This window comes from Mus caroli, unplaced genomic scaffold (assembly GCF_978045245.1).
Source record: "Mus caroli unplaced genomic scaffold, Mus_caroli_1 scaffold_6, whole genome shotgun sequence".
NCBI classification, from domain to species: domain Eukaryota; kingdom Metazoa; phylum Chordata; class Mammalia; order Rodentia; family Muridae; genus Mus; species Mus caroli.
The window spans coordinates 5,193,900-5,219,151 of NW_028227261.1; the positions used below are offsets into that span (position 1 = coordinate 5,193,900).

The 25,252-nt window shown below is 49.0% G+C and overlaps 1 protein-coding gene across 12 annotated transcripts in view; it reads left to right on the forward strand.

Annotated features, from left to right (window-relative positions):
- Positions 1-25,252, forward strand: part of Camta1 (calmodulin binding transcription activator 1) — an 814,691-nt gene that overhangs the window by 751,001 nt on the left and 38,438 nt on the right. The window contains exon 1 of one of the 12 annotated variants that reach the window (XM_021159542.3): positions 14,165-14,302. The exons of 10 other annotated variants lie outside the window; for them this stretch is intronic. The gene's annotated coding sequence lies outside the window, so the exon portion shown is untranslated. Of the gene's footprint in view, positions 1-14,164; positions 14,303-14,343; positions 14,491-25,252 lie in introns of those variants that run through there. One more of the 12 variants, XM_029476781.2, reaches the window with a different exon arrangement.

The following is a 25,252-nucleotide window of genomic DNA, read 5'->3' on the forward strand; positions in this document are numbered from 1 at the left end:
ACCCGTGTATTCAGGCATGTGCTAAATGGGTGAAGGGGTGCACCCAGATGTATGTTTAGGTAGGTTACAAGACACATTCAGGTGTGTTTGCCAGTCCACCCCAGCTGCTGTTTGGAGAATGCACTGTGTCTCCATCTGCAGGCCCCCTTCCCAGAGGCCAGAGCATCCCCTAAGGCAACAGGTGCTAGGAGTGACTCTGACAGAGCTTATGACAATCTGCAGAGACACCGGATTTGAGAGACATTTGGATGTAAACAACAGATGTCCTGCTGGGGTTTGAATGTCTAATGAGGAAGGGGACTAGGTGGGTTGATGTCCAGATTTGGGCTTTTAAGAGCTAGAGGGACAGCAACTTACATTCATCGATGGAGAAGTTTGAAGAAGCCCCTGTGGGAGCCACTGGCAATGAGAAGCTTGGTTTTGGTGTGGTTAGGTGGGGACACCAATGCCACAGTTGGCTTTGAAGGTCTGGAGATGATGGAGAATAAGGAACAAAACAGAGATTGGGGGATCATGAATATATGGGTGGCTATGTGTAATTGCTCCATGAAACAGTATAGAAAGAGAAGCTGTGGTAACCACAGGCTAGACCTGGAAGTGGTGGCAAACCCTTTAATCCCAGCTCTTGGGAGGCAGAGGCAGGCAGATTTCTGAGTTCAAGGCCAGCCTGGGTCTATAGAGCAAGATTCAGGAAAACCAGATTTCACAGAAACCCTATTTAAAACAAACAAACAAACAAACAAACAAACAAACAAACAAAAGCAGAAAGGACCACAGGCTGGCCTAGCTCTTACCCATAAGCAGAAGAGGAGCCGGCAAAGAGACTGTGTAGCCAGCAAGGTGGAAGGTGGAAGACATGGAGGGTGGGATCCCCAGGAGGCTGAGAGAAGAAAGCATTTCAAGAAGGCCTTGGTCATCATGACCAGTGCCAAGTGAAGAAGAGAGAGAACATCCCAGCCAGGGGGACCCATGTGTTGTTGGAAGAGTCTAGAAGAGTCAGGGAAAGACCAAGCTTAGAGAACTCAAGACTGTGGCCGAGATTTCAGACACCATACTGCCAAGCCTGTCTCAGCTCATGCCCTCTGTTGCCCTGGGGCAGGGCAACAGAGGGCATGAGCCTCTCTCAGGCTGACCTGGTGGGGAGGCCCCTGTGCCTCCCACTGTTTGCTCCTCCTACTGCACATCTGGAGCAGGGAATCCAATTTCTCCTTCTCCTACCTTATCTGTTTGCTAGGTCCATGGGCAAGAGGAAGGTAGCCTCTAAGCCCTGCATCTGCCCAGAGTCCAAGAGAGACCCCCCCTCTTCACTCTTCCAATCTGGGGTTGAACACTAATCAGGAACAAATGATGATCGTCCCCACCCAAATAGTATACTGATGTCAGATGAGAGGAGGCAGCTCTAACCTCCTGGCCACTGGATGCTGCCATAACTCAGGGATCCTATCGGTAGGAAGACTGTCCTTTAAGTCTGCCGTGTGGCCATCCGACTGGCTTCCATGGGCTTTCCTAAGCCAAGCTCCAGTCGTCCATCCATCTGAGAAAGCATGAAGAGGCTGGTCTGTAGATCCAGCAGCCGAGAGACATGGTCCTGAGACCAGGAGTCTGGAAAGCCTCAACAGCAAGGAAGCAAAGAGCAGGATGCAGGTTGGGACCTCTGGAGACTTCAGAAGAAGACACTGCCCAGGTCGTGAAGCTCCAGGTGGGGCCAAGGGGTCAGCCTTCAGCCTCTAACAGGAGCCAAGGCTAAGGCCTCTCCTTCTCCAAGTTTCTAAAAACACACACATATCTGGTTCTGTCTGTGTGGTCCAGTGACCTTATCTCTCACCTCCATGACACCAGGGCATTCCACAATCTTTGATGGACTGCAGACCAGCTCCCTACGATGTAGTCATGGCCCACTGTAAACTAATGACATAAGAAGTTAAGAAAAAGGGGAGGGGTAGGGTTTTTTTTTTTGTTAGAACCAGCACAGAGTGAAAAGCGTATATGAAAAACAAACCTAGGGCTCACTAGCAGGAAGCCTGAGCCCCCAGAAGGCCAGCGACCCCAAACCAAACCACGGCCGACCAAAATGGAAGTCTCCAAATAGTTCCCTCTGCACAATGTCCTCCCTTCCCCACCCCACAGCCAAGCATCCCTCAGCCCGGGAGACAGGAAGGCAGATGAAAAAGAAGCTGGCTGGAAGCTAGCGACATAGGTTATAGCTTCTTTACCGGGGTCAAGGGTCATGAGAGGTGACCTGGCTGAACAAGCTGATGCTCTTTGCTAACGCTTACACCAACAAGAGAGGTGGAACCTGATTCCCACTCTGGGCTCTAGATGCCACATGCCAGCAGATGGGGACAATCCCCAGTGGTGGCTTCTGGGGGACTTTTCTCCTACTGCAACATGAGATGTGTGGGGGTGTGAGTGGAGGATTCCATCCCCACCTTGGAGAGTCACCCTTGAGTCAATTCGCTGACACCAGGCTGCACTGACTGGTCTGGAGACACACAGATGAGCTGCCATTGTTACTGCCCAGCCAGGGCTAACAGCAGCTTTCAAAGATCATCATGCCCCAGGCCATATCCACAAAGTATTCACGTGGTGCCCTTACTCTGACTTTCCAGCAACCTTTCAGGTCCTTGTGCACAGGGAAGAACTGAGACACCAGAGTAAGCAGGTGGTACAGGGAGCAGAGGACACAGTGACCCTCCCTTTACCTCCATGCCATGGGCATCTGTCCTCTCACTCTCTCCCCAGGCCCTGTGGTGCTGCCTGAGTGTTGTCCCCAGAGCTTGAAGCAAGCTCCCTCTCACTGCCCCTTGAAGAAAGCCTGCATATCCTGCTTTCCCATAATGCTTTGTAAATTCCTTCATTAGCAGTTTCCCCTGAACTCATTACTGGAGTAGAGCGTGTTCCCTCTAGCTGCCAGGTGCTGTCCCAGTGCTGGGAATCAGGGCAGGTGCAGCTGGGTTGATGAGGTCCTTGTACTTGCCAAGCTTAAACTCGGGATGCTTCTGATGAGGCAGGACTCCTCAGTGAGGACTAGGAGGGATTTGTTGAAGAAATGGCCTTTGAAGAGATCAGTAGGAAGAGCAAATGTTGACTCCATGAAAACAGAAGATAAGAAGATTCCAGGCCAAGGTGACATCCACAGGAGCTCTGTGATGGGAGAGAGGTTCTGGTGAAGGCCATGAGATGGGAGAGAAGTGGTGTGGGTCTAGCTGGCACTGACCACAGCACTCCGATTAAAGAAGCCCTGAAGTACACAAGGTAGACCAGTTAGCTGTTCTGATAAAAGATGGCAGCTCAGAGGAGAAGGTACAGAGTTAAGAAACAAGAAGGCGAGGTGACATTAGTACAGCCTGTGGAAGGATTGCCTATGGGCTCCACACCATTCACCTTGGAGGACTGGTCCTGAGTTTGATGGAGCTTGATTGAGGGCCCTCTGGAACTTTTGTGAGAAAAGTCAATGGTATGTGACCATACACTTCAGAATCCAAGAAAGCTGACAAGCGGGAGATGGGTGTCTGCGAGGAGGTGGTCCTGGATAGAAGGAGGCAGTGAATATGGATGAGATTGACAAGGACAAGAAAATAGCTGAGCCGGGCGTGGTGGCGCACGCCTTTAAAAGATCCCAGCACTCGGGAGGCAGAGGCAGGCGGATTTCTGAGTTCGAGGCCAGCCTGGTCTACAAAGTGAGTGCCAGGACAGCCAGGGCTACACAGAGAAACCCTGTCTCGAAAAACCAAAAAAAAAAAAAAAAAAAGAAAATAGCTGAGTCCCAAGGGATTTTTATCTTAATTAGCACTGTAAGAGACATAGGGATGTAGCTATCCTCAATAATTGGTTCTTCAAGGGATGGATGAGTGGATGAATTGACAGATGGATGGGCAGCAAGCGGGTGATCATGATGGATGAGGAGGGAGATGAGTGGGTAGATGGATGGATTGATGAATAGACAGATGGATGGGTGGGTGGGTGGATAGATGAATGGATTTATGGATAGACAGTGGGTGGGTAGATGGATGGATTGATGAATAGACAGATGGATGGGTGGGTGGGTGGGTGGATAGGTGGTGGGGTAGATGAGTGGATGGACTAATGGATGGACAGATGAATGGACAAATGAGTCACTAGGGGAGCCCAGTGCTGTCTTTGTACCCTCCATCCCCACAGCTTGTGCTGGCTTTAGGATGTCAGAACCAAGCGGGGGAAGGTGTCCATCCTTAACCTTTTCTGCTCTTTGTCTCACTGGGCAAGCTTCAGGCAAGTGACCTAAGACAAGCATGTAGAAGCTTGATGGTCCACTTAAGAGATCACCTGGAGGGGATGGAGGGTTCTCCCTTCGGCTCCCTGTTGGTGGGAAAGCAACAGGAGAGCAATTTTGCCTTCAGACCTACTCATCCTCTGACCATCAGAGAGGCAGGAAAGTTCCCAGCAAAGTCACTGCCTGGCATCCTGCCCTCCAGGGGGGGCTTCATTGACCTTCTGTGACACCAACTACGTGTTCAAAGATCCCGAAGAGCCCTTGATAAATTAAGAAAAAGACAGTGGAGGTTGTTAGTCTCGCCCCAGAAGGACACAGATACAGTCAGAAACAGCCACCATGCATACGTCTAGGGGGTTACGAAATACAGAGCTCCCATTTTCTTCTGAGCATGCCCCGGTAGATTACATTCTTCTATCTTCGAGGCGGGAAGAAGGAGTGATGAAGATCCCTGTGTGGTCACTTGTTTTTAAAGCACCGTTGTGCAGCTCATTCATTTTTATACAGAAACATAACGTGAGTGAGTGTTTTGTCTTCTATGGAGGCTATCACGGACAGGACAGCTTTGTTTTCCCTGGGCTTCGATGTGAGATTAAGTGAGAAAATGCAGGTGCCTTGGTAGTCAGGGTTATTACCCTAATACATCACTTCAGTCACAACTGGAAAGACCCTGAGTCTCACTTCCATTCTACAGACAGCACCCCAACCTGGAGCAACGCTCTCTGTTTTGGTAAATGTTCTCCCAAAGGGCCCTTTACTGCGGGAGACTTACGAACAGCTTCTCCGCCTGCCCACCAACTCCCTCTCCCTGGGGGATGGACCTGGCTTTGCGAACAGTGGCCAGCTGATAGGTGCAATAATCAGCCATCTGATTATTATTATTATTATAATACTGTGGAGACCATTCAAGATGTAATGCTTAAGGCATGTGGTGGTGTTGATTATACCACCGGAAGGCTGGGTCTGGGCTATCCCGCAACAGCTAAAGCCAGAGAATCAGGATAGAAGACTGCAAACGGCCTGTATGGAGGGCTCTGGAGCCAGTGCCATGCCAGAGCCATGAGCAGGATTCCAGAAGGCTGGGCTTGATGTAACTGAAGCCACCAGTGCCCTGGAACTTGGAAGTCCCTTAGGATCTCTTACTCCTTTGTTTTGAGCTAGTCTCATTCTGTAGCCCAGGCTGCAATGCCCCTGCCTCATCCTCCAGAGCACTGGGACTGCAGGCTTATATGCTACTGTGCTTGTCCAGCCTGATGCATTTTGAGAACACTTCTACCTCCCCCACCCCCAAAATATCAGGCAAGAGCAAGCTGAGTGGAGAAGCAAAAAGGTCTGGAACTCCAAGACATCCCCCTGCATCAGAGGCTGCCTGTCTCATCTCCCCTCCCATCCCTCCCCGTTCTTTCTACACTTTTTGAATCTCTTTTCTTCCCCTCACTTCCCCTTGGCCCCCATTTTTTGTTTCATTGTTGCTGCTGTCAGGGACTAAGCCCTGACCCTCGTGTGTGTGTGTGTGTGTGTGTGTGTGTGTGTGTTCATCTCTATATGGTTTTGTTCCCAATAAGAAAGTGAGCAAGACACAGGTAGTATTTTGAGTCACCTGAACAGGAATTAAACCACAGAGGACAGGTGGGTGGGGTGTTTCTTGTTCTTGTGGCAAGTGGAGCAATCCAGGGTTATCTGGTCTCCATCTCTGGCTAGGGGAGTCCCTGATCACAGTGTCAGCCGCTAGATGCGAACGGACCTAGAAAAAGTGGTCAGCAGAACCAAACAAAGTCCCAGAGCCTGGAGCTGGCACCAGGGGGATGTGGCTACATGGAGAGGAGCCACTGTGGAGGAGACATGATCATAGTGTCAGAGAAAGGCCAGCAGGAGTGACCCAGCCACGTTTCCCATGGCCACACTCTTGCCCTTTCTGATAATCGCGTTTAGCACCTAGAGTGCCTGCAGAGTCCCTGAGATAAATCTGTCCCTCTGCCCTGTCCCGGGGTGCTCACCTAGCTGTTACTTCCATAGATGTCTCATGACCACTCTGAGGATGATTCCAAGGTGGCTGTCATTCTAAGTGGCTAGCCTTTTGACTCTGTCATTGCCTACTTGTCTTGGTCAGACCCCCACTTTTTAAAGAGGTATCTGATGATGGCAGCTTTAGTCCATGCATTTCTTGTGTGTGCGTGTGCGCGCATGTGTGCTTGCTTGCCTGCGTGTGCGCATGCATACACGTTCTATTTTTTGAAACAGGAGGGTCTTACTGTGTATCCCTGGCTGTGCTAGAACTCACTATATAGACCAGGCTAGCCCTGAATTCGTAGCAATCAGCCTCCCTCTGCCTCTTCAATACTGTGACTAAAGGCACACCACTGCACCTGGTTGACTAATCTGTGTATTTATGAGTGTGCCTTTCTTATGGAGAAGTGGTGTCTGCATGGTTGTAGGTACCCCCAGTCTTCTTAGGGGGAGCGGTCTGCCTTGTACAAAGGCCAACTTCAGCCTCGGGTGCTCTCAACCCTCAAGCCCTACCTCCATAAAGACTGAGCGAGGGATGCTCTGGTTTGAACGAGGAGCCATGAGGGAGGGTTAGGGAGGCTTCCATGCTCTCCACAGAGGAGGCCTGTGAGCTGTGCCAGACAAAGAAATGCATAAAACTGGGTTTGGGCTGAGCTTGTCTTAGCTGATACAGTGCCTGCTGGGTGAGGCTTTTGGGCTAACCTGGGGTATGCTAAAGAGTCCGGGCCTGGAACTTCTCTCCCCAACTTTTCCTGGAAGGCCCCAGAGTAGGATTCGGTGAGGGTGACTGTCCATCTGTATGGGATTATCTACCATGGCCATGGCATCTGCCACCTCCCTCCCACAGCTTCACAGAAGACACACTTATTTTAATACATAGAAAGTGGGAAAGGGTATGTTGCCTCAGAGTCATCCCTGATCCACGAGCCTTGCTGAGCACTCACCTGGCCTCTGGGCTTGATAATCATTGATAATTGATTCCCAGGAGCGGTCTCCATCTTTATTCTAACACAGAGCCCATATCTCACAAGGGTCTAGTAAGTTATCCTGCAATACAGGTTGGGGATGGCAACCCTGGGGCATCCATCCCTATTCACCCAGACTTCTGATTCTACACCCACTGCCCTGGAGAGAGATGTCTCTGCACTTCCCCCCACTTTATTTTTTTTTATTATTTTTTTAAAGATTTATTTATTTATTATATGTAAGTACACTGTAGCTGTCTTCAGACACTCCAGAAGAGGGCGCCAGATCTCGTTACGGATGGTTGTGAGCCACCATGTGGTTGCTGGGATCTGAACTCTGGACCTTCAGAAGAGCAGTCGGGTGCTCTTACCCACTGAGCCATCTCACCAGCCCCTCCCCCCACTTTAACATGGACAATAGCAGTGGACTTTATCGTTCGCTGTAGTACCGACATTTGGGAGTGTTGGGTATGAATAAGTCTGCAGAAGCAATAAGGAGAACAAGTTAAAGGTGATTTGTTTTCTTTTCTGCATTTTGTCCACGAAGAGAAATCTGCATGCTGTCAGACTTATGGAAAGGGCCTCTCCTCTTACAGCCTGAACAAAGCCAACAGCCTTCCCAGTCTGATGGCCATCCAAGTAGTAAGTGCCTCTCTTCCTCACTGTCTACCACTGTGCTAGCTGTAGGTATTGCTGCGAACAAGCCACCCACAGCCGAGGGGCTCAAAATAACCCAAGTGCATTTATTTTCTGGGCACCGTGGGTTGGTTGGGCTCACTTGTGCAGCTGCCCTCCTAGGACTGGTCACGTCACATCACGTGGCATCCAGGTTCCTTGCAGGGAAGCTCAGAGGCCTTGCTCTCAGCTCAGGTTGCTTTACAATTTCCATTGAGATCCAGCCCGACCTCATTTTACATAGGCAGAAAGGGGCTCGAAGCCAAGGAAGCTGAAACCCACCACCCAAGGACTTAGTGTTGCAACTGGACCCAAAATTCAGGCTACTGTCCCGAGCCTCCTACTGAACATTCCAAAGGCCCTGGCCAAGGACCTGGCAGGGCAGTGGGAGTCTATAAAGCTTGCTGTGGTTATCCACAAGTCAGCCACCGAATGGGGTGTTGAGAGAGACTTCAGTTCAGGACGTTTTTTTTCCAAGATCAAAGGGGCCATTACAGTATTAAAGGATTTAGTAGATTCGACCTTGCTTTCCCCATCCCCCAGTGGACTGTTAGAGATGGCCACCTTCTGGCCTGTGGTCTTGGAAGTCAGCATCATGAGACATTGGAGCCTTCACCAAGAAACCCTAAAGTCCTGAAGCAGAGCCCTGTCTAGAGTCTTCCTTCCCTCCATGACCTGAGCCCTTCTCCTAAGGTCCAGTCTTCTTTCTGAGACTTAAACTTGTTACTACCGATATGTATGTGTTTGTGTGTGTCTCTGTGTGTGTGTCTGTTTGTGTGTGTGTGTGCTTGTGCATGCATGTTTATATTTCACAACTTATGTATTTTTATACATATAAGTGTTTGGCCTTCATGCATGCCTGTGTACTATGTGGGTGTCATGCTCCCCCAGGGACCAGAAGAAGGCATTGGATCCTCTGGAACTTGAACTGGAAGATGGTTCTGAGCTCCTATGTAGGTGCTAGGAATTGAAGGCCGATTCTCTGGAAGAGCAACCAGTGCTCTTAACCCCTGAGCCAGCTTTCCAGTCTCACGCTTTGTTAAAGTACAGGATTCAGAAGTCTCTAGTCCTCAGGGTTATACAGTTACCAGAAACTTAATTCTAGGTCATTCTCACCCCCTCACCCCACCCCAAAAGAAACCACCGTGCTCTGAGCCCTGCCCTAAACAACCAGTAAATCTTCTCTGTCTCTAAACTGCCTGTTCTCGGCGTTGCCTGTAGAAGGAATCAGGCAGTGTGTGGCCATACGGCTGGCTTTTCTTTTTTTAACCCAGTATGCTGCCTTTTGGGTTCATCGTGTAGTGTGTGTATATCTGTCTGTTTATTGCCAGACAGATGTCCACATGTCGAACATCTGTTTCCATTTCTCTCAGGTCCATAGCTAGGAGAAGAATTGCTGGTCCTTATCATAGCTGAAGGTCCACCCGGAGAAACTGCCAGGGCACTCACTCCCCAATGCAATCTCACCATCCTACATCCCCACCAGCCGTGCTAAAGAGTTCTGCTCTTTCCTTGAAGGCTCTTATTGTTGTTGTTGTTATTGTTGTTGCTTCATGACTGTCTTGTTGTTGTTGTTGTTGATGATGTTGTTGGTTTTGGTTTTTGAGACAAAGTCTCAAAAGCCAGCTTTGGCTGGCCTGGAACTTACTTTGTGGGTCTGGCTGGCCAACAGCCTCTGCCTCTCAAGTAGAGTGCTGGGATTAAAGGTGTGGGCCACCATGTCTGGTCCACAGCTGTTTTTATTTGCATTTCTCGGTGACACTGATTTCATCAGATGCCAAACATCTTCTCATGTTTTTACTGGTCTTTTGTTTATCTTCTTTAAAAAAACAAAAAAACAAAAAAACAAAAAAACCCTCATTTGATCCCTTACTTAGATTTTAAAAAATAAGTTGCTTGCTTTTAAATTTAAGCTGTAAGAATTCCTGATTTTAGATGCAAGACCCTTATTAAGTATGCCATTTATATATTTCCTCCTTTTTGGTGTCTTTCTGCTCCTTAGTGCTATTCTTGGAAGCACAACTGTGTTTCATTTTGCTCAAGTTCAGGTTATTTACTGTTCCTTTGATGGCTTGTATTTTTGAGATCATATTTAAAGTGGCCACCAACAAAGTCCATGTCACAACAATCTGCCGGTAAGACGCTTGAAGGAGTTCCATAGTTTGGATCCTTGCAGATTTTTGTTGGACTGTGAGTTTGTTTTTATCCCATGTGAGATAAGGAAAGGTCCCCTTTTGTTTTTTTGAGTGCAGGTATCCGGTGTTTTAAAATTAATTCTTTATTATATGTATAGGAGTACACTGTTGCTGTCTTCAGACACACCAGAAGAGGGCATTGGATCCTATTACAGATGGCTGTGAGCCACCATGTGGTTGCTGGGAATTGAACTCAGGACCTCTGGAAGAGCAGTCAGTGTTCTTAACCACTGAGCCATCTCTCCAGCCCTGGCGGGGGGGAGGGGGGGGATCCAGTTTTCCAGCACACTTGTTGGAAACACTTCTTTTATCCATTATATCACCTTATCTTTCCTGTCATTGTTTTTTAAAGACATAAACATGCATATTACACTTACTTATGTTTAGTTTAAATTTTCTTTAAAAAATTTTATTTTATGTGTATATGCAAGTGCCTGCTTGCATGTGTGTGCACCATGTGCATGTCTGGATGCTGAGAGGGACAGGAGATGCCAGTGGATCCCCTGGAACTGAATTACCATTGTGGCCACCATGTGGGTGATGGGAATCGAACCTGGGTCTTCTAAAAGAGCATCAAGTGCTCTTACTGCTGAGCCAACTCTCCTGCCTCCTAGTTATGCTAAAATATTCATTTTGTTACTGTCTTTTCACTTACTGGAAGCTGAACTATCTAGAAGCATACTTGACTGTTAACATACAGGAGAAGTTAGACCGTGCCTCGGTATCCAACAGTCCAATGTTTGATGTCCATGGTTGGTCAGCCATACTTCAAGTGCTGTTGGGGGGACTCTGCCTGTGACGCACCTTCAGGGGTCTAGGCAGAGAGAAGCCACCACTTGATGTAAGCAAGCTTTCACAAGTGTCAGGGCTGGGGAAATGACTGTGGTGGGCACATCCCTGGCTCTTCATATTTCTATCTGTAATGACACAAATCATTCCACCTTTCCTTGGCCCAAGACCATCCCACATGGTCACATCAAACGTCAGAGGAGTCCAGAGAACATGACGCCTCCCTGAGGATGGCGGCCAGAAACATGAATGCTCCCTTCTCTCCCTACAGGGCACCGAATGGAAGCGGCTGATTTGGCCTTTCTGTTGTGCACCTGAAACTGTAACCATTGTAAGGAAACACAGTTCTTTTAGAGTAACTTCTGGGCTGCACCTTCCTTAAGTGCCTGGAACAGGATGAAATTGGTGCAGCTTCAGGTCTGTTGCTTGCTAGCTTCGGAGCCTGGAGCAAGTTATCTGCCTCTTGGAGCTTTTGTCTCCTACTCTGTCCTACTTGCAGAAGAATGAGCAGTAATGGATAGGAGTGCCCAGCACAATGGGAGCAGATAACACCCACCCGGCCCACTGCACTTCCCTTCTTCCCTGTCCGCACTCAGGATCCCCAGTGAGCACAGGTTGGGCTGAGATTACAGCAGACTGTATTTGCCTAAGGGACAAAAACTGCCCTTGATCTGGCTTCCACCAATTGGACTCATAACTAACTCATGAAAGCTTTCTTTTTCTCCATGCCAAAAAAGGACCCAGGTCCAATCAAAGCCTTATAAAACCCCAGTGTGATACTTTGCTTGAGTTACGGGTGTGCCCCACCCTTTCATTGTCTAAAGGACACAGATACCCACAAGGAGCAATCCACCACCTGTGGGCATTTGGCTGTAACACACCCTGAGCACGCTCTGAGTTAGCTGCAGACCCATCCAGCTCACCCCAGCTCTGCCCAACTCTCTGTGCACTGGCCAAAGAGGATGCCTGTTCCCATGGTACAGTAGAGACTCAGAGTGGCAGGAAGCGCCTTCTAGGAAACTGCCCATCAGAGGAGCAGTAAGAGTAAGTCCTGCTACAGAGGCTGCCTAGAAGGAAAGTTCCAGCTCCAGACTGGACAGGAGGGCTCAGCCATGCCTCCTGTACAGCATGCAGCAGCCACAGACTCCACTTTCTTCTCATACTATATAGACACGGGGTGGCTGAAAAGAAAAGGAAGGGTCAGTCCTATATTTCCTGGCTTCTGGGGTCTGCCCCCAGACAGCTGGGATGCCCAGGGCACACCTTCATCCCTTCTCTTAAAAAAGAATGAGAAAAAGAGCTTCCTCACACAAGATCCTGGGGATCCGTATTTCTTAGCGGGATCTTGGTGCATTCCCTGGCATGTTGGAGCATGGGGTGGGTGTGGTTCCTCATGCTCCTCTTACGTACACAGTTTGGGTGTTGTTCACACTTGACCAAGGGCAATCCAACAATCAGCTATGGACACAAGCCCAGCTGCACTGTTCAGAGAGATCCCAGGGCTGTCCCGCTAACCTTTGAAATCTTGATGAATATACAGTATACATATGGAATAATGCACAGATCATGGGTACAAAACTAAAGCTGCTCAGGCCAACCATAGAACATTATTTGAAATTCGGAACCTGTGGCCCCATAACTTTTAGTCACTGCTTAGAAGCTCAAGGTATACCTATATTTAGTTAAGAAAGTAACACTAGATAACGCCACAAAGTGTTTAGATGGGCCTTAGTATCTATGGCCCCATAGATACAAAGAAACAGACCAACCGGCCACATAGGTAGCAAGTGTCAGCATCTGACTCTGAATTTGGGCAATTTGTGTCCAAAGTTGAAGTTACCTTGACTGCTGCTCATGCACCGTGTCTCTTAGACAGAGGCAGAACCCACCCACTGTGTGCTGCAGCTCCAGAACTGGCAGTGCTGTCAGCATGGTTCTATCCACAGTGGCAGGAAAAAGGGCCAAGGGTGGTGAGCTTTAAGCCACGCCCTAGATATCCACAAAAGTTACCCTAGCACATGGAGAGGTGGGAAGCTGTGGGGCTCCAGTGTGAGACCACGGTAGAGGCTTGTGGACTCTGAAGGACCTAGCAGGAGTGTGAAGATGCTGTGGAGTCCTGATGATGCTCCCACAAGCTTGGGAAGAGAAGAGGATGTGCTCACGTTCAGTCTGTGGCCAGACGCAGCCCCCGACTTGCTTTTTCTGCTTCGGAAGCATGAGCACTGTGTGTCCTTCACTTGGATTCTAACCACGGAGTCCCTGTTGGTTGTTCAAACTTAAGGGCAGTGCGAAAGTGTGTCATTTTTATAATCTAATTGGGTGGAGATTTGTAACTCAGATGGCAGGAAAGACATAACGTCATTTTTAAAGTCAATAGACAATATAAAAGAATGCAAACAAAAGATGGCCCTTCAGAAGCGTGCGTGGGTCATACTTTCTATGAACAAGGTCTTGGTGGGTGAGTGGTTAACCGAATAAGGATAGGATAGATATTTCTGAGAAAAATAAGGGTCGGTGGCATTCCTTTGGGACGTCTGAGAAGGCTGTGTGGAGACAAGGAGCCTTTAGAGTTGTGTTTAGCTTTATAGCAGGAGGCGAGAGAATATTTTGGCAGAGTATCCAAGTGAGTGATTACAGCGCTGTAAGTTGGGGAGAGCGAGGCCAGAACTGAGTAGGCGGAGGCCCCATGACTCCAGCTAAGGAGTTGAGCTCTGATCATAGAAATGGAAAGGGCCTTGAACTTCTAGGGGGTGCAGTCACTGTCACAGCCCCGTGGTCCTCGGGCCCCACCTCGGACAGCGCACTGCCCCCTCCCCCAGCTCGCTGCATTGCAGACGTTTGGACCTCAGAGCCCCTGAGATTGGGCTCCCGGCCCCCCCGACGGCGCTGCGCAGCTAGGAGTTGCAGGGAACCTGAGACCGCGGCGGCCCGTCGGGCTGGGGAGACGCCCTGCCTGCGAAGTGCATCCAGGCTGGAGGCCCAGGGAGCGGCCGCGAGGGCAGGGCGGCGGCTCGGGCCCCACGCGACCCCACGCGCGCGAGACGCCCTCCATGCCCGGCCCGACGCCGTTCAGCGCGACGCCGCCAAGCTGGGCGCAGTTCCGGCGCAGTCCGCGCGCCGAGCCGCTCCGCGCCCCACACCTGCTTCTGCCCGGCTCCGGGTGACGTAGCGCACTTCGATTGGCCCTCGCGGTGCTGGAGGCGGAGCCGGGTGCGGTGAGCTCACCGCCGCGCCCCTCCATTGGCGGTGCGGGCGCACTCGGGCTGTGGCGGGGAGACCGCGGTACCCGGAGCCCAGCGCAGCGTTCCAGCGGCGGCTTGTGGAGTGGAGCGACTCGGGCGGGGCCGGGCGGGGCGGAGAGCGGGGCACGGGCGTCTGGACGCCGGACGGACCGAGGGTGACTGTGCTCCCACGTCCCAGTGAGTGTGCGCCTGGCGAAGGGGCGAGGGCGGAGGCTCGCGCGGGGGCGTGGGGACAACACGCGTGCTCGCGAGGGCGCGAGCGAGAGTGAAGAAGGAGAGCGTCAGAGGAGCTAGGTGCAGGCACGCGTGATTCTGGAGCGCGTAGGAAGCGAGGCCATTCGGGTTGTGTCTTTACAGGCGCGGCGGTGAGTGCGCGCGTGTTTATGGCGCGAGTGAACCCTGGAGTGTGCGCGGGGACCTGGTGTTGTGGGGGCGTGTTTTGGGGCGATTGGGGGAGTGAGGTCGCAGCAGCAAGTAGGTTTGAGTACTGCGTGTGAGACGCGCGTGCTTTGGAAGCGAGTGGGAAGAGCGTGTGGGTGGTCGGGTGAGCGTGGGGAGCCGAGCTGTGTTTCTGGAGCAATCGCTGGTGCGAGGCCCGTGTTTACAGGAGGGCGTGTGTTTGGGTGAGCGTGCGCAGAGCAGGTGTGAGACACGCGGGCTCGTGGGAGACGGAGTGTGTTTACGTGCGCCAGGGAGCGCGCGGGGCCGGGCGTTGGCGCGCGTTTCTGGAGCGCGCGTGTTTATGTGCGACGCGGCGGGGGCGCGCGGGCGGGGGGCGCGCTCCGGCTCCGTTGCTGCGCTGAGCTCCCCCTCTGTCCGCGGGCTCGCGCCCCTTGCCTGGATCCCCGCCCGCGGTGCACGCAGAGAGGGCAGCGAAGGCCGCTTTGTTTTCCTTGCGCCCAAGGCTGGTGGGGAAAGTTGAGGGCAAGGTGTGGCAGAACTTGCTGAGAGCTTGGCTTACCTGCAGCTCAGAAGCAAGGGCGAGGGGGCACCTTTTTATTTATGGCCACCCGTTTAGATGCCCAGGGTGGGTCGTCTTGCTCTTTGATTCTCCATGGTTTGCATGGTGTTAAAAGTAGCACTTACCATTGTCAAAAACCATAGGCTACTGTAGAACAACAGCAGGACCCACTTCTGAGTCTTGTGCATTGTCTTCTGGTCTCCCCATCCTACTTGATCCACCAAACCTGAGGTAGCAGTAAGGATAGCAGACCCAGTAAACAACCAGGAAGGAGGGCTCTTCCCATCTCCAGAGTGCCTCTTACCTCGACTTGGTTAAACGGGCTTCTCAGGGAAGCCAAACTCAGTTATAACTGTTATCCCAGCCAGTTTTGTGGTAAAATGGATAAACAGTAGCTGGGTAGAGTTTCCCTCCCGTCTTTGTGTACACAGAAACTATTACTATGAAATCCGGTAAAGAAAAACACGAAGCAGCTCACAGCGCTTTTCCTGGTATGTGCTTATAGGTAAATCATTTTTTTATTTGAAAACCAGAGTTAGCAGATTAGCTTGTCGGTCTTTTTCTTTGTATTGCATTTAGGGAATGATAATCCTTAATGTTTTAGAAAACAGCGTTTGGTTAGTAGTGAAAAAAAAAAAAGCATTGAAGTTGTGAATTGCTTAGGAACCTCAGTGGGGTCTTGGTTAATTCCACTCTGGACAACCCAAGTGGACATAGATCATTTAAGGAAAGAATTAACCGGGTCGCATTAAGGCTTTTAAATCTCAGGCATGCCGGTTCAGCCCTGTATTCAGGACTGAGCTGGGTCCTCCTTCCTAGAATAGCCCACACTGCTGCAGTGTGATAGGGTTGGGCTGCTTCAGAATTCGTGGATAACAGGTGGAACTGAGAATTCTTTGTTTCCCACGAGCAAATCAAGCTGAAGAATCAGTTGCCAGTGGATGTATCCAACCAAGAAGGCGTGAAGCTCTTACTGACAGCTAGGATTCCAGGCTCAGCTCGGGAGCGGCTGGCCCCTGGCAGTTGTGGGACATGTAAATTGGGGGATCTTGAGTTTCCTTTGGAAATCTGTCATAATGACTTCCAGGGTGCCACTGTTTCTCACGAACTTGGAAGTTACAGTACTGTGTATAGCCTGCCCCCCCCCCTTTTAAAAAAAAGAATGTTTAAAGAAAATTGAGTACGTTCATGCAAAACACAACTTTCCATGCTTCCCAATAAAAATCAGGGGAGACCATTTTGTTAGGCTTGGCACAGCCCCGCAGGGTGTTTTGGAAGCCTTCATCTTTTCCCAGGCAGATGTACCTGCCTTCCTCAGCTCCTCACTGATCACTGCGCGCTCCGTGTCTTTTCCTATTTAAAGGGCGTTGCTTTCTCCAGTTTAAAGTGATTTAATGTTTGTGTCCCCTTGATATTTTCAAGAGAGGGAGTCTCAGTCTGGTGCCAGGTCTTCATTATTAAACATTAGCAGAGCACCCCGTCCCGGTGCCCGAGCCTAATATTTGGGAGCTGATTTCAGTTATGTAGTTCTTTGCCAAAAAGCTTCTGGCAGCCGTGTGTGATGTGGTTTATGTGTGTGTAGCTCACCTTCCAGCGAGGGGGAGGGGGAGGGACTTAAGGAAGGCTACGGAGATATAGATTACACATGAATCCAGATAAAAATAGATGAAATAAAAGAGGATTAGACAGGAAATTGAAGGCTCAAGAGAGAGCACTGAGGAAACTATTGAAATTAGTAAACAACGCTATAAAATCTTACGCACTTCCTAGGGGTTGACCATAAACTCTACTTAAGGCTGTCTAACAATTGTAGACTAAATCAACCTGTGGGTAATTTTATCTTTATTATTCTTTTAAGATATGTATTTCACATAAGGTCAGACAGCCATCAAGTAATTTTAAATAAAAGTGGGAGAAATCTAGATGATATGTATTAAGTTACATTGATGGTCACGTGTTAATATCAGCCACATTTAGGAAGTGCTTATTAGCGTACTACATGACACATATGGGTGTTGTCACCTTGTGTCATGGGGGTCTTGGTGCTCAGATCTGCAGAGATCTGTATGAACAGGCTCACCTTCAGCAAAGCACCCGAAAGCCCAGAAGCCAGATGACTTCTTGCTGTTCCCCCCTGCTCTTACACTTGGGTTACCACCCAGTAGGCATCTCTGCTGCTCTTACATTTGAGCTAGCAGACAGGATGCTTTTGCCCTCTGGAAAGTCACTCTTTAAAACTGACAAGATAGCTTATAAATAGTGGCCTTCAAAAAAAAATGCAGGCGTGGAAGGGGGGGTTCATTCTTTGATCTTTCTTAATGCTTCATTTTTAGAGAAATCCTTCTTATGAATTAACCAAAATTTTGGCAGTATGGTACCTTTTCTTTGTTTAATTTTGCATTGTTGTCTAAGACAAGCCTAGTAGACAACGCATGTGGAGAGATGGACCCACCTGTCCTGAAGCATCTACTGTATACAGGGTTTCAAAACTTGTAACAGATAAGAACTAAGTTGTAGAAAGTAAATACAGGAAGAGCAGATGTTAATAGTAATTAAACTGCTGATAGGCTTAACATTTTTTATATTGTGGGAAGCAAGTGTAAATATATAGGGTTTTCCATCATTTTAAACTAAGACTTGTTAACATCTTTGTTAATAACCGTGTCCTCTGTCCGTTTTTTTCCCAACCCCGTTACCACCACCATCCAGGTCTATGACTTGCTGTTGAACAGGTATCTAGTATTGCAGTCACGCCAGAAGCTTCCATACGTCAACTCTCCATGTTAAATTCTGTCCACATATTCTCCAAGCTTGGCTCAGACCCCTCCTCACTGACCTGACCTTTTCCAGCATCAGGATTAGAGAAGTGGCTGGTGACTGTGTGAGGGGTGGCTACCGCTCCCTTCCCTGGCTCTCCCTGGCATGATAGGGTCTAGGTGGTGAAGCTTGATGCCCACCAAGAAAGATATCGTTCAGCCTTACGTCCCTCAGCAAACAGTGCCGGGATCTTGAAGTGAAAATATTCTTTAAGCTTGAAACCAACATGATCCTATTTATACATTAGGTCTGCTCTTGTCTCTTGGCAGTCTAGACACAGGCGTCACATGATCTCCCACTGAGGTCAGTTCAAGGTCTCCACTGGATGTGAGTCCTTCTTAAGTGGTCTCGAGGAGGCCCTAAAAACCTGGACACTATACCCATGGAGAGTGGCTTAGGTCAGACATGTGGATCATCTTCCCAGGTTTCTTAGGGTTGGCGGGGGAGCATGCTGTCCAGGAATGTGTATAGGCGACAGCTGTCTCGTGTCATAGCATACAGTAAGATGGGTACTGCGGTTGTATCTTCACTTTGCCACTAACTGGACTTACACCCCTGCGTCTCCATCCCTTACCTAGCTAGCTCCTGAAGCTGTAAGTGGTTCAGGAAGTCTGTTTGGATCAGCACCACCACCGTTTAAAATCAAAGCACGGTGCACATGGGAAGTGCCTTTGCTTCAGGTATCTGTGAGTCTGTCTGCTTGCCTGCCTGCCTGCCTGCCTCGTGGCTTCTGTTGCTGTCGGCCACGGGACGAGTCAGAAGGTAGTTCCTCGACCACCTTTTCAGATCTAGTGGTACGGTGTGATCCTGCTCTGTGGGGTGTGTCTTTGGGCCACAGCAGTCGGCTGTAACTCGAGGCTTGAAGAGTTAAGATTCTTCGAGATATAAATTCGATGACAGATGGTCTGCAGCTAGGCCAGAGCACAGTCTGCCTTTGCCATCTTTTTGATTTCTGTGGATAATGAGCATCAAGTTGTGCTCTACATAAGCACAGCAGCTTGTTTCTGCCAGAATTTATCCGGTTTTCTAGAGAAAATCATAGCAGCGTAAGGGTAGTACTAAAATATGGTTAGTAATAGGGAATATTTTTACTTATAAGTGAAAAATAGAACTTCCCAAAAAGTATTTAGCAAAAAGACCATCATTTTACAGTCTTCTCATACCTTTTTTTAAAAAATTAAACAAATTAAACTTTATGTGTATAAATGTTTTGCCTGTGTGCATGATGTATATGTAGGCCCAGGGCCCAGTAGACGCTAAAAGGCATCAGTCCCATAGGATTGGGGTTCCAGCCAGTAATGAGCTGCCCCGTAACTGGGAATCTAACCTGGGTCCTCTGGAAGAGCAGCCAGGGCTCTTAACTGATTAGCCATCACTTCAACCCTTCCTTTTAAAATTAAAAGAAGGAACCTTAAAGGAGAGCCTGCTGTTGTATATGGGCGAGCGTCCCTGCCTGTTGTGACACAGGTGTAGAACATTATGAAGTCAGTTCTCTTGACCAATCTTTATGTGGTTTCTAGGGATGGAGCTGGCATCTCTAGGGTTGCAGGGAAAACACCTTTCCTCACAGAGCCATCCCACCAGCTCCACCACACATCTTTCTTTTAGCTGCAAATGACAAAACTCTCTCTCTTGAACCGGATTCTGTAGAAAGGAAGTCCCTGAGTCATAGTGAGAACAGGTTTGGCGTTTTCTTCAGGGACGCTGGTTCTGGGTACCCATGAGGTATCTCTCTTCTTGTCTCTTTAGTCTCAGGCAGGTATCCCTGAAGCGGCCTGCTGCTGAAAGCGCCGGTTTTACACCCCACCAGTTTAGCAAACTTGTCTGGGGAGACAGACTGACCTTTGCATTTCCCGAAATGTCCCTTATTAGCACAGATGAGCCACTTTCTGGATTCTGGCCCAGCTGGAATCAAGCGTCCAGTCTTTGTCCACTAACCCCTGGAGTCAAATGCCAGTACCCCCTTAAGTACAGGGCAAGAGTAGTTTTTAGTCTGGGCTGCTGGGACATCATACCCTCGGCAGGCAGTTTATGAACGTAGTGGTTGCCAAAGTTCTGGAAGCTGGAAGGCCCAGGTCAGGGTGCCCACGCACGTGGTTGTTCTCCGGGGTGCTGTTGCCAGCCGTCCATGTCCTTGTGTTACAGAAGAACAGGATGGTTCCCTGGGGTCCCTTTAAGGGCAGTTGTCCTGTTCATAAGTACTCCACCATGACCTACCTGACTACCCACCAGAGACCCTGTCCCCTCAGGTTACAGAATTTGGATGTGTGGCTTTGACGAAGGCTCAGAAGCACGGTGTGCCCCCAGAGATGTTGTCAGAGGAAGGGAGGTCAGGTGGGCATGCTGTGTGGGAACTGACACTTACGATCCTTACACCAAATTGTCACTCAGAAACCACACAGAAACTCAGCAGTAAAGCCCCGTTCTGTGTTCTCGTTCCTGTCCCATTTTAAAAGAGGAGACACCAGAGCTCATTGCCGTTTATTGACTCCTCAGTGGTTGCTGACCAATGGTCCTGAGGACTGTTTTCAGAAAATACAATTTGGTTTCTTAACATCACACACTTGTGGTTTGGACTCACCAACAAAGATTGTAGTTAAGTATCTTGCTGTCCTTTCTCGTGAAAGAAACCATTGATTGTGCGCTGGCCAGAATCAATGCCCTTGGCTTTTGAATGTGCGAAAGGTGTTTTGGTTCCTACTTTTAAAAACCAGGGAGAGCAAGCCGTGATAAAACCCCACCCTGAAGGCAATCCAGAGAGAAGTGGGGCAGCGAGCAGCGGGAGCAGCAGCAGCAGCGTGTGTGTGCGTGTGCGTGCGTGTGTGTGTGTGTATGCATGTGTGCTGGTGTGCCCGATCATGCCTCCTGGTGCAAGCATGGCGCAGAGAGACCGATGTGAAGAGTGGGACTGGTTTTTAGTTTCAAAACCTACCCCCAGTTACTGCACTTCCTGCAACAAGGCTGTACCATCTACAGTCCCCAAAGGGTCGCCAACAGGGAGTCAAGTGTTTAAAATCTATGACTACGTGAGACATTTTTTTCAAAGCTTATAGACCTATCAGTAATACTTCACAGTTTAAACAGTGGTAGGCCCCTGGGCTAACCTGATAGCAAAACCCTTTAAGCCTGCAATAAGTAGTTTATTATTTTACATTTGCAGGGGAAACAAGCAACAGAAACACAGCCTGGCCAGGCACTGTATATGATCAAGCTTACAGCTTACAGCAGCATGTTACCTACACTGACAGTATGTTCCCAAGCCAGGGAGAGAATGAACCTCACATCGCAAAACAGCGATGCTTGGGCCAAACATTTCCAATTTAGAAATGGGAACAGTTTTAGGTGAGGATTCTTGTACAGAATTCAAAATGATGCTCTAAAATAGGAATAACCTCGTACTCCCCCCCCCCTTTTTTTAAAGATTTATTTTATGTATGTGAGTACACTGTCACTGTGTTCAGACACACCAGAAAACGGCATTAGATCTCATTACAGGTGGTTATGAGCCACTGTAAAGGTTCTTAATAGTACCTATGGAAGACATTTCTTTCAGAGTGCATATGTGCTCTCGAGCACTGTGCCTGTGTATTTCTGTGTATTGTGTGTGTCTATGTATAAGTTGTGCCAGCGAGTGCATTGTCTACAGAGGTCACAAGCACCCAGTGGAGTGAGCTTGTGAGCTGCCCAGTGGGGTCCTGGGAACCAAACTGTATCTTCTGAAAGAGCAGTAGCTCTCAGCCGGTGAGCCATCCCTCCAGTCCCTCTTCAGATCTTGATACAAGGGATGGCCATGCCTGTAGGCACCTGACAGGTCTCGATCCCGTAACCAGTGGCCTCTGCTTCACCTGGTCTGCTGAGTGAAGTCAAGGACTCCCTTCTACCCTTGGAGCACCGGGTGCCGGATTCTGTGTGCGTGCTTGAGCTGAGCAGTTTCCTTTCTTGTGTCTTGATTTCCCTCATCTAATGTGTCACTTGTGTGCATTCTCACCCGCCGCCTCAAACAGATGTAGCTTCTAGGATTGCCACCCGCTAAGCAAGGGCAAGGAGGGGACTAAATGAACTCGGGGGAGTAGACTGGGACAGAGAGGGGAAGGAGGGAGAAAGGGACTGTGGGCTAAGGGCTGGCAGTAGAGGCTTTCCACGGCTGGTCTCCATGGCCGCCTGAGTTCATCATTAACCTTGTGTTCTTTTTTTTTCTCCTTTTTAAAAGATTTATTTATTTGAGTACACACCAGAAAGGACATTGGATTTCATTACAGATGGTTGTGAGCCACTATGTGGTTGCTGGGAATTGAACTCAGGACCTCTGAAAGAATAGTCAGTGCTCTTAACCGCTGAGCCATCCCCTTGGTTCATTGTTGAACTGTTCCGCACACCTTTAGAACTGTACTCTGAATGGAGTGGTTCAGGAAGCCCGCTCTGGGCGCTTGTATGACGGTAGCAGGCTAGGGCTGCCCCACACGTGCTTGGAGTCAAGCTTTGCAGCACTGTAGTAGACACTGGCTGCTTTGGCTATTCTGCCTCACCCAAAAGGCCAGGCCCTACCCTGATGGAGTTGGGTTCAGACCTGGCCTAGGGTGTGAGTGCTAAGTACCACAGTCTCCACATGGAGTGAGTAGTGTGCAGACGTGGATTTTTCCTTGTTCTGGTGCAGCAGATGGAGCCCAGGACAAAACAACCAGCTTAGAAAGATGCTGAGGACCACGCACTTCCTAAAACTGTTCTTCACAAAATCTCTCAAGAACCTCGCTGAATTTAACAAAATGTGTATCCCTTTATCAGAAAGACCTGTGCTGTGCTGGATTATAAAATACTGTCTTTGCGTCTTTTATCTTGTTGAGACTTACATGTGATCTGGCCACCATTTTAGGGATTATGGCTGTTTATTTCTAAATTATTTTAATTGATTTATCTAAAAGGTACTTTGCTTATATTTACCCCAGAGTTTATACCATTGCAAAAAAAGGTACGGTTATTAAATTTCCAAGTTGTGGGATAGAAGTATGCCATCATAGAACTCCGCTGTAAAAAAATGAAAGGCTCAGCTGGTGCATGTCTTTAATCTTGGCACTTGTGAGGCAGAGATGGGGGGAGTCTCTGTGAGTTCAAGGTCAGACCGACTAGCCACAGCTACATAGTAAGACCCTGTCCTAAAATAAATAAAGATACTCGCTTTTGAATTACCTTGAACTTCAACATTCTCACAAGCTAGCAAGTCATCAGAGTGCGACTGCGCAGGTGGCACCCCACAGTCATCTCTGAGAGCCAAGGTTTGCTGACTGCAGGCCCGGGAGAGTGCATAGAGATTGAGTCTGGAATCTGCTGGAGAATTATTCCAATCAGTGTGTGGCATGCATGGTTTCTCAGATGCTGAAAACCACCAGGGACGTGGGACTAAGAGTATCCTCTGTGAGTAGAGGTCCTGACTGGAAGTAGCCAGGGTTCCCTGACTTCCTTTCCCAGATGCCCTGCAAAACAGCCTTTCTTTTGTTACTAAGTTTCCATTTCTGCCTTCTGCAGCCTCCTTCCTAACCTTGCAGGGCACTGCTTCTAAGGGGAAACACTAAAGATTATAGCATAGTCTTGGCGAGTTGTCTTGTGTGTGTTTCAGAAGCCGGGGCTTTAATATCTCTTCACTGGGATAGATAAAAGATGTCTGTGCCAGATGAAGGACAGGAAGTGGGAGGGGCGTGTGTGGCACGTGTGCCTGTAACCCCTGCATCTGGAGGTGGAGATAGAAGAATAAGGAGGTTGATGGTCCATCTTGGCTAAATAGTGAGTTTGAGGTACATGACAGCCAGGATCAAACAAATAAAACGAAAGCAAGAAATTGGTTTTAATAACTTGGTTAGAAAATACAAGCTACCATAGAAATGGCAGTAGCTTGTTACTGCTGTTCACATCTTCCCTTTCAGATGGGGGAAATCACTTATGTGCAAGATATTTCTCAGTGTGTATTTCCTTCCCTCCCTCCCCTTTTTTTTTTTTTTTTTTCTTTTTAAGTCAGGGTCTTTACATAGCCCTGGCACTTACTGGGTAAATCAGGCTAGGCTGGCCTTAACCTCCCAGGGGTCCATCTGCTTCTGCCTCCCCAGCACTGAGACTAAAGGTGTGCACCCAGCACGCCCAGCTCAGAGTGTCTCTGTATGCTGAGAAGCTGTGTTGGGGTGTGGGGGACATAACCTGGTGGCCTATGTTTTGTGCATCAGACTATATTCTCTTCAGCCAGAGGCTGAGTTCTCATGTTTTAGACCCTTTTTGGTTAACAAAGCTTGAGCTGTCTTGGTTATCACAGCTCTCTAGCCCTAGTTCAGGTACACTGTGAGTCTCTTCCTGTCCCTCTTCCCCAGACTCTTCCCCAAGGATTTTAAGTGGCTTTCGCTAACACCGATAACCGTGGAACTACAACCTGTCTTCACTTGAGTACCCCGTTCATGCCTCTGACAGTCCTGCCGGCTTTGCTTCTCAGTCCTCAAGTGTTAGGGGTTTTGCTCTGACTTCCTTCGTACAAACCAGTTAGCTTTCCTTCCACCCTCAGGTCTTCCTGTCTGCCCTCCAAGTCCCAGGCTAGCACTCTGGCTTTGAAAAACCTCCAGCTTTGGCATAATCCACTCCCCCTGTGTCTGTCTGATGTCTCCTTTTCTGTTTATCATATTTCTTTTATTAACATATACTATACTCATTGTCTGAAATTATGGGCTTCATTGTGTATTGCATTTTCTCAGTGACCTGTAATCGTTGAGGCCACCCGTGGATTTGACTGCCTTTTGGAAAGTTCACATACTTAAAGGGGCACTGAATGAAGCGGGCACTGACCTCAGCCGGAGCCCTATTCTCTTTGGTTCTAATTCACTGCCTTGACTCTCAGGTGGATCCGTCCTTTATTGACAGCAAGGTCAGTTCTTGCAGTACCTTGGGGCTCTTTCCTACGTAATGCTCTGCAGGGACAGCCGAGCTCCATGGGCACCCCATGAAACCTTGGAGGGGAGGATCCCTGGAGAATAAGCGTGCCGCTGCTCCTCATGTGCCTCTGGCTCTCTTATTGGACAACTGCAGGTGGGAGAGAACGGGAGAGAATCATTAAGTTAGCACTGCTTCTCTGTGCTGCCACACCAGCCAGTTGGCTTTGTTCGGCAGCCTCTCAGAAGAGTCTTTGGGCATTCCTAAGATTCTCCATCAGAGTTGTGTGGAACAAAGACACAGAGGAGAAACTGGAGTGCCAAAGCCACGCAGGTGGAAGCAGGTGGAGGAGAAACCCTCACTAGGACAGGAGTTCCAGAGCTCTGGTCGGTAGAGTTGGAGGGCTTTTCAAAAGTGGAGTGTGGCAGGCTTTTTCCTAAGGCTAAATT